The sequence below is a fragment of the Triticum urartu genome, chromosome 3 (genome assembly GCF_003073215.2).
Source record: "Triticum urartu cultivar G1812 chromosome 3, Tu2.1, whole genome shotgun sequence".
Taxonomy (NCBI): domain Eukaryota; kingdom Viridiplantae; phylum Streptophyta; class Magnoliopsida; order Poales; family Poaceae; genus Triticum; species Triticum urartu.
In genome coordinates, this window is record NC_053024.1 from 459,665,433 (window position 1) to 459,675,157 (window position 9,725).

The window sequence follows — 9,725 nt, forward strand, 5'->3', positions numbered from 1 at the left end:
GGCAAAGTGAAAGGTATATTTGATATACATGTTATGATGTGTACCTTACTAATGCGCGTAGTAGCACTTGGGTATTTGATACTGGTTCTGTTGCTCATATTTGCAACTCGAAATAGGGGCTATGGATTAAGCGAAGATTGGCTAAGGATGAGGTGATGATGCGCGTGGGAAATTGTTCCAAAGTCGATGTGATCGCGGTCGGCACGCTACCTCTACATCTACCTTCAGGATTAGTTTTAGACCTGAATAATTGTTATTTGGTGCCAACGTTAAGCATGAACATTATATCTGGATCTTGTTCGATGCGAGACGGTTATTCATTTAAATTAGAGAATAATGGTTGTTCTATTTATATGAGTAATATATTTTATGGTCATGCACCCTTAATGAGTGGTCTATTTTTATTGAATCTCGACAGTAGTGATTATACCTGGCCATACCTCGGGCCGGGCCTAGCCAACCCGACGCAAAAAAAACCCAGGCCCAGGCCCGACCCGGCCATTGGGCCTGTTTTCTGGGCTCGAGCCCAGCCCGAACACGTAAAAGCCCGTCGGGCTCCGGGCCGGCTCGGGCCGACCTTCAAAAAAGTGCAAAAACGACAGGCGCGGCCCGGCCCGGCCATCAGGCTCACAATCTAGGCTCGAGCCCGGCCCGGGAGCAGCGTCGGGCCGGGCCGGGTCGGGCCGGGCTGGCCGGGCCGGGCTTCCCATGGCCAGGTATAGTAGTGATACACATATTCATAGTATTGAAGCCAAAAGATATAAGTTTAATAATGATAGTGCAACTTATTTGTGGCACTGCCGTTTAGGTCATATTGGTGTAAAGCGCATGAAGAAACTCCATGCTGATGGGCTTTTGGAATCACTTGATGCTTGCGAACCAAGCCTCATGGGCAAGATGACTAAGACTCCGTTCTCCGAAACAATGGAACGAGCAACAGACTTATTGGAAATAATACATACTGATGTATGCGGTCCAATGAGTGTTGATGCTCGCGACGGGTATCGTTATTTTCTGACCTTCACAGATGATTTGAGCAGATATGGGTATATCTACTTAATGAAACATAAGTCTGAAATATTTGAAAAGTTCAAAGAATTTCAGAGTGAAGTGGAAAATCATTGTAACAAGAAAATTAAGTTTCTACGATCTGATCGTGGAGGTGAATATTTGAGTTATGAGTTTGATCTTCATTTGAAACAATGCGGAATAGTTTCGCAACTCATGCCACCTGGAACACCACAACGTAATGGTGTGTCCGAACATTGTAACCGCACTTTATTAGATATGGTGCGATCTATGATGTCTCTTACTAATTTACCGCTATCGTTTTGGGGTTATGCTTTAGAGACGGCTGCATTCATGTTAAATAGGGCACCATTGAAATCTGTTGAGACGACACCATATGAACTGTGGTTTGGCAAGAAACCCAAGTTGTCATTTCTTAAAGTTTGGGGCTGTGATGCTTATGTGAAAAAGCTTCAACCTGATAAGCTTAAACCCAAATCAGAGAAATGTGTCTTCATAGGATACCCAAAGGAGACTGTTGGGTACACCTTCTATCACAGATCTGAAGGCAAGATATTCGTTGCTAAGAATGGATCCTTTCTAGAGATGGAGTTTGTCTCGAAAGAAGTGTGTGGGAGGAAAGTAGAACTTGATGAGGTAATTGTACCTTCTCCCTTATTGGTAACTAGTTCATCACAGAAATCCGTTCCATTGATTCCTACACCAATTAGTGAGGAAGCTAATGATGATGATCATGAAACTTCTGATCAAGTTACTACCGAACCTCGTAGGTCAACTAGAGTAAGATCCGCACCAGGAGTGGTACGGTAATCCTGTTCTGGAGGTCATGTTACTTGACCATGGAGAACCTACGAACTATGAGGAAGCAATGATGAGCCCAGATTCTGTAAAATGGCTTGAGGCCATGAAATCTGAGATGGGATCCATGTATGAGAACAAAGTGTGGACTTTGGTTGACTTGCCCGATCATCGGCAAGCCATAGAGAATAAATGGATCTTTAAGAAGAAGACTGACGCTGACAGTAATGTTACTGTCTACAAAGCTCGACTTGTTGCGAAAAGTTTTCGACAAGTTCAAGGAGTTGACTACGATGAGACCTTCTCACCCGTAGCGATGCTTAGGTCCGCCTGAATCATGTTAGCAATTGCCGCATTTTATGATTATGAAATTTGGCAAATGGATGTCAAAACTGCATTCCTTAATGGATATCTTAGAAAAGAGTTGTATATGATGCAACCAGAAGGTTTTGTCGATCCAAAAGGTGCTAACAAAGTATGCAAGCTCCAACGCTCCATTTATGGACTGGTGCAAGCATCTCGGAGTTGGAATATACGATTTGATAGTGTGATCAAAGCATATGGTTTCATATAGACTTTTGGAGAAGGCTGTATTTACAAGAAAGTGAGTGGGAGCTCTGTAGCATTTCTGATATTATATGTGGATGACATATTGTTGGTCGGAAATGATAATAAATTTCTGAATAGCATAAAAGGATACTTGAATAAGAATTTTTCAATGAAAGACCTCGGTGAAGTTGCTTATATATTGGGCATCAAGATCTATAGAGATAGATCAAGATGCTTAATTGGATTTTCACAAAGCACATACCTTGATAAAGTTTTGAAGAAGTTTAAAATGGATCAGTCAAAGAAAGGGTTCTTGCCTATGTTACAAGGTGTGAAGTTGAGTCAGACTCAATGCCCGACCACTGTAGAAGATAGAGAGAAAATGAAAGTCATTCCCTATGCCTCAGCCATAGGTTCTATCATGTATGCAATGTTGTGTACCAGACTTGATGTGTGCCTTGCTATTAGTTTAGCAGGGAGGTACCAAAGTAATCCAGGAGTAGATCACTGGACAGCGGTCAAGAACATCCTGAAATACCTGAAAAGGACTAATAATATGTTTCTCGTTTATGGAGGTGACAAAGAGCTCGTCGTAAACGGTTACGTCGATGCAAGCTTTGACACTGATCTGGATGACTCTAAGTCACAAACCGGATACATATTTTTATTGAATGGTGGAGCTGTCAGTTGGTGTAGTTCTAAGCAGAGTGTCGTGGCGGGATCTACGCGTGAAGCGGAGTACATAGCTGCTTCAGAAGCAACAAATGAAGGAGTGCGGATGAAGGAGTTCATATCTGATCTTGGTGCAATACCTAGTGCTTTGGGTCCAATGAAAATCTTTTGTGACAATACTGGTGCAATTGCCATGGCAAAGGAATTCAGATTTCACAAGAGAACCAAGCACATCAAGAGATGCTTCAATTCCATCCACGATCAAGTCAAGGAGGGAGACATAGAGATTTGCAAGATACATACGGATCTGAATTTTGTAGACACGTTGACTAAGCCTCTCGCACGAGCAAAATATGATCAACACCAAGACTCCATGGATGATAGAATCATTACAATGTAATCTAGATTATTGACTCTAGTGCGAGTGGGAGACTGAAGGAAGTATGCCCTAAAGGCAATAATAAAGTTGTTATTTATATTTCCTTATATCATGATAAATGCTTATTATTCATGCTAGAATTGTATTAATCGCAAACTTAGTACATATGTGGATACATAGACAAACAGAGTGTCCCTAGTATGCCTCTACTTGACTAGCTCGTTAATCAAAGATGGTTAGGTTTCCTAGCCATAGACATGTGTTGTCATTTGATGAACGGGATCACATCATTAGAGAATGATGTGATGAACAAGACCCATCTGTTAGCTTAGCATATTGATTATTTAGTTTTTCTGCTATTGTTTTCTTCATGACTTATACATGTTCCTCAGACTATGAGATTATGCAACTCTCGAATACGGAGGAACACCTTGTGTGCTATCAAATGTCACAACTTAACTAGGTGATTATAAAGATGCTCTACATGTGTCTCCGATGGTGTTTGTTGAGTTGGCATAGATCGAGATTAGTATTTGTCACTCCGTGTATCGGAGAGGTATCTCTGGGCCCTCTCAGTAATGCACATCACTATGAGCCTTGCAAGCAATGTGACTAATGAGTTAGTTACGGGATGATGCATTATGGAACGAGTAAAAATACTTGCCGGTGATGAGATTGAACTAGGTATGATGATACCGACGATCGAATCCCGGGCAAGTAACATACCGATGACAAAGGAAATAACGTATGTTGTTATGCTGTTTTGACCGATAAAGATCTTCGTAGAATATGTGGGAACCAATATGAGCATCCAGGTTCCTCTACTGGTTATTGACTGGAGATGTGTCTCGGTCATGTCTACATAGTTCTCGAACCCGTAGGGTCCGCACGCTTAACGTTTGATGACGATTTGTATTATGAGTTATGTGATTTGATATAACAAAGTTTGTTCGGAGTCCCGGATGAGATCACGAACATGACGAGAAGTCTCGAAATGGTTGAGACATAAAAATCCATATATTGAAATGTTACATTCGGACAGCGGAATGGTTCGGGTCGTTTCGGATGAGTTTCGGAGTACCGAGAGTTACCGGAACCCCCCTCCCCCTCGGCAAGTTATTGGGCCTCATGGGCCTATGTAACACCCCGGATGTAACTTTCCCAATTTGTACTCCAACTCTTGCCGTCTCGGCGTTAAGTTTTTTTTTTCGGGTTCGGGTCTTTGTCTCCATGTGTTGTTATCGTTGTCATGCATCCCATATCTTGTCATCATGTGCATTGCATTTGCATACGTGTTCGTCTCATGCATTCGAGCATTTTCCCCGTTGTTCGTTTTGCATTCCGGCGCTTCGTTCTCCTCCGGTGGTCATTTCTACCTTTCTTTCGTGTGTGGGGATTAAACATTTTCGGATTGGACCGAGACTTGCCAAGAGGCCTTGTTTCACTACCGGTAGACCGCCTGTCAAGTTTTGTACCATTTGGACTTTGTTTGATACTTCAACGGTTAACCGAGGGACCGAAAAGGCCTCGTGTGTGTTGCAGCCCAACACCCCTCCAATTTGTCCCAAATCCCACCTAAGCCTTCTCCATCTTCTAGATCGTTCGATCACGATCGCGTGGCCGAAAACCACACCTCGTTTTGACTCTCCTAGCTCCCTCTATGCCTATATATACACCCCCTCCCGAAAATCCGGATCCCCCTCGTCTGAAACCCTAAAAATCCCCTCGCCGCCGCCGGACAAAAATCCCACCGACGGACGTGTCTGCCCCGCTCCTCCCTGGCCTGTCTCCGCCCGCCACGTGGCACCCGGCCACCGCCGCTGCCGCGGCCCGCACGGGCCCGAGGCCGGCCCTCCCGCGCCGCCTCCCGGGCCGCCGCTCCCGCGCCCACCCTGCCTTCTCCTCCCGAGCCGGCGACCCGGTCCGCCGCCTCCACCGCGGCCCCCCCGGCCGGACCTCGCCGCCGTTCCTCGTCGGCGTCGACGGCCGCCACCGCCGCCCTTGCCTCCGCCGCCCTGCGCGCCACCACCCGGCGCCGCGCCCGACCCTCACCGGCCGCCACCTTCCCGCCTCTCCGGCGACCCAGCCGCCCTCCGCCGTCCTCCTCGTCGCCTTCGGCCACCACGGCCATCTCCGGTGAGCTTCGGATCCGCCGCCGCTACAGTAGATCGCGCCAGGTGAACAGTAAACCCTAGATCCGTGCGGGGTAAATTTCTTCTAAGTCCCGAAATCTCCGATCCAAGTAACCATGTTCATAGCCTCGTAACTTTGCATCCGTAGCTCCGATTCATGCATATAGCATATCAAAATGTTCATCTCAGAGAGTACATCATTTCATTCCATTGCATCATTTTCATTTGAGTTCATCGTGATGCCCGAAATGCTATTAGAAGAGGGCTACTTGAGATAATTGTCAGATCTGCTGCTCCATTTAGGTTTTTGTCATTTTTGCCATGGTTAATGTGTGCATGATATGCCCTCATGCTCTACATATGTTTTGTTAAGAGTTTTGTCATCTTTCCAGAGGTGCAACCCATGGATTTTTGTGATGTGTGTGGTGATTAGCACAAGCTTGCAAAGTGGTGCCCTTGGTAATTCTGTTTTCAGGGTCTTAGCTATTCCACTAAGTCCTTGAGCTGTTTATCTCATATGCTCATATGTTCATGTTGTTTCCTAGTGATCCGTGCCTCTTTTGAGGATGATCAGTAAGGATGTTTTGTTAATCTTGTAGTGCTCTATCCATCCATGTCTTTGTTTGCAATTATGGAGCACCCTAGCTTGAGTCAATCGAGCTCTACTTTTGCTACTTTGTGAATCTGGGCAGATTGTCGACTTGTTTGCAATTTTGCCGATGATGTTGTAGTTGATCCGTGCATGCTATGCTATTGTTCTTGCCATGTCTAGCTTGCTTTTTGTGCCTTCTTGATGGGAGTATTCTTAACTTGTCATGATTTGCACCGTAGTGAGTGCATCGAGCTCGTAAACATGCCTACTTGATATCTGTTTTCAGCATGCTCCAGTTTTCACTAAGTCTGAGAACTGATTATGTTTTTTCCATGTTCACATGCTTGCAATTGTATTTTCTGATCCCTTTTGGCTCAAGGTCACTAAGGGACTTTTGTTAAGCTCTTTGAGTAGCTCCATGCCATGCTTTAATTTGCCATGTTCAGGTCCTGTAGCATGTAGTTTTGTTGCTCCGAAGTGTGCTATCTGCTCTGAAATTCCAGACAAGTGTTAATTTCACAAAGTCTGAGATCTGTTTGTCATATGCATTTTTGTCATGCTTGTTTGAACCTGTTAATGGATGAATTGGACATAGCTCAGTGCTAGACTTTTGTTAAGCATCATGAATGCTTCCCTGCCATGTATTTTTTTTGTCATGGATGAGTGCTGTAGCATGTTCATCTCATTGCATTTAGATGCCTACTTGTTGTAAATCGCAGACCGGTGTCATATTTGAATCGCTTGCCATTTCCAAACCGTAACTCCGATTTCGGCGTTCTTTATAACGTTTTTAAGCGATTTCATCTCATCTTTCCAGTGGCATACTTGGATTTCCAAGTTGAGGCCAGGTTCTTGCATTTCCTGTCATATCTTGCATTTTGCATCCCGCATCGTATCCCGCATAGCATATCATCATTGCATCATATTGTTTGATCCTTGCACGTGGTTGATTGTGTCTTTGTTGCTTGTTTTTCTTGTTTGGGTAGAGCCGGGAGACGAGTTCGCTAACGAGGATCCCGTTGAGTTTGCTTTCGAGGATCCAGTCAACTCTGAGAACTGTGCAGGCAAGCTGATCATACCCTCGAAATCACTACTATCTTTGCTATGCTAGATTGCTCGCTCTTTTGCTAGCCAATTCTACGACGCCTACCATTTGCTTTCAAGCCTCCCAAATTGCCATGTCAAAATCTCTAACCCACCATGTTCCTAGCAAACCGTTGATTGGCTATGTACCGCTTTGCTCAGCCCCTCTTATAGCGTTGCTAGTTGCAGGTGAAGATTGAAGGCCGTTCCTTGTTGGAACATTTATTTACTTGTTGGGATATCATCATATTACCTTGTTATCTTAATGCATCTATATACTTGGTAAAGGGTGGAAGGCTCGGCCTCTCGCCTAGTGTTTTGTTCCACTCTTGCCGCCCTAGTTTCCGTCATATCGGTGTTATGTTCCTGGATTTTGCGTTCCTTACGCGGTTGGGTTATAATGGGAACCCCTTGATAGTTCGCGTTGATTAAAGCTTTTCCAGCAATGCCCAACCTTGGTTTTACCATTTGCCACCTAGCCTCTTTTTTCCCTTGGGTTTCCGGAGCCCGAGGGTCATCTTATTTTAAACCCCCTGGGCTAGTGCTCCTCTGAGTGTTGGTCCACCTGTCAGCTGCCGGTGGCCACCAGGGGCAACTCTGGGCTAGCCTACCCGTACCTAGGACAATCTGAGTGTGCCCTGAGAAAGAGATATGTGCAGCTCCTATCGGGATTTGTCGGCACATTCGGGCGGTGTTGCTGGTCTTGTTTTAATCCGTCGAAGTGTCTTGAATAACCGAGATACCGAGTCTTATCGGAACGTCTTGGGAGGAGGTCTATTCCTTCGTTGACCGTGAGAGCTTGTCATGGGCTAAGTTGGGACTCCCCTGCAGGGATTTGAACTTTCGAAAGTCGTACCCGCGGTAATGGGCAGATGGGAATTTGTTAATGTCTGGTTGTAGATAACTTGAACCTTAACTTATTTAAAATGAATCAACTGAGTGTGTTACCGTGATGGCCTCTTCTCGGCGGAGTCTGGGAAGAGGACACGGTGTTGGAGTAATGTTTGTGCAGGTTGCTCTCTAGTTTCTCGCTCGCGCTTTGCCTCCTCTTCTCGCTCTCTTTTGCGAATAAGTTAGCCACCATATTTTGCTAGTCGCTTGCTGCAGCTCCACATATATTTACCTTGCCATACCTATAAGCTTAAATAGTCTTGATCGCGAGGGTGCGAGATTGCTGAGTCCCTGTGGCTCACAGATTACTATTACACCAGATGCAGGGCCCGATGATTCCGCTCCAGGAGACGCGCTTGAGCTCAAGTGAGAGTTCGACGAGGACTCTCAACGATACTATGTTTCCTTTCCCGATGATCAGTAGTGGTGCCCAGTTGGGGGTGATCGGGACCGTGTCGCATGTTGGGTTCTCTTTTATTTTGGCGCCGTAGTCGGGCCATGAGTGTTTGGATGATGTAATGTTATTTATGTACTTGATTGACGTGGCGAGTGTAAGCCAACTATGTTATCTCCCCTTTATTATTCATATTACATGGGATGTTGTGAAGATTGCCTAACTTGCGACATAAGCCTTCAATGCGATTATGCCTCTAAGTCGTGCCTCGACACGTGGGAGCTATAGTCGCATCGAGGGTGTTACAAGTTGGTAATCAGATCCTTCCCCGACCTTAGGAGCCCCATTGCTTGATCGTTTTTAGCAGCCGAGTTGTGTCTAGAAAAATGTTTTGAGTCATCAGGAATTATATATCAGAGAGTTTAGGAATTCTTTTTTACTTCCCAGTCTCCTCATCGCTCTGGTAAGGCATCCTGACGTAGAGTTTTGACTCTTCTCTTCTCAAATTTCACTAAAAAAATTTAGGATCACGCGGGTATGTTGGAATCGTTCCAATGGTTTTATGATGACAACATTGTCTTGGTGCCTCCTGTCAGGGGTTTAGTGGAAGTGTCCCGGGGAGTTGAGCTCTGAGTTGTTGTCATCATAATTTTATCGTTGCAGTTTTGGAATACCTGAGTTTAGTACGTCGACATTGAAAATCTCTTTTATGCAGTTCGTTGGTGAGATAACCTCGACGCCACCCAGTACTGGGGCGGGAGTTCGGGAGTATCGCCATAACTTATATAACGGATGCTTTTCGAAGGTTGAGGTAGATGGTTTCCGAAGGTTTCTTGGTTATGTGTTGAAGGATGGATACAGCTAGATGTAGGATTTGCTAGATTTGGGTGAGATATTATGCTTCCCCTGTATCCCCAACACCTGATTGCATAACCGGAAAGGTTCGGGAGTTTCATAGGTGGGAATTCTTGTAGCTCTAGTTCTTCTTCCACGGATATTGGTTTGAGATTGGGATTTCTTACCGATTATTCGTTCTTGATCCGTACCTTGTTGATTTATTTCTCTACCTTAATTCTACGTGGCTTCTCAATTCATGGATATGTGACCATTTCAAGAGGAATGCATTCGTTCATTTGGTTCGGATGTGAAGACTATATGTTGCAATTTTTCATTCCGTTGGATTCAGCTTGAATATTTGTCTATCAA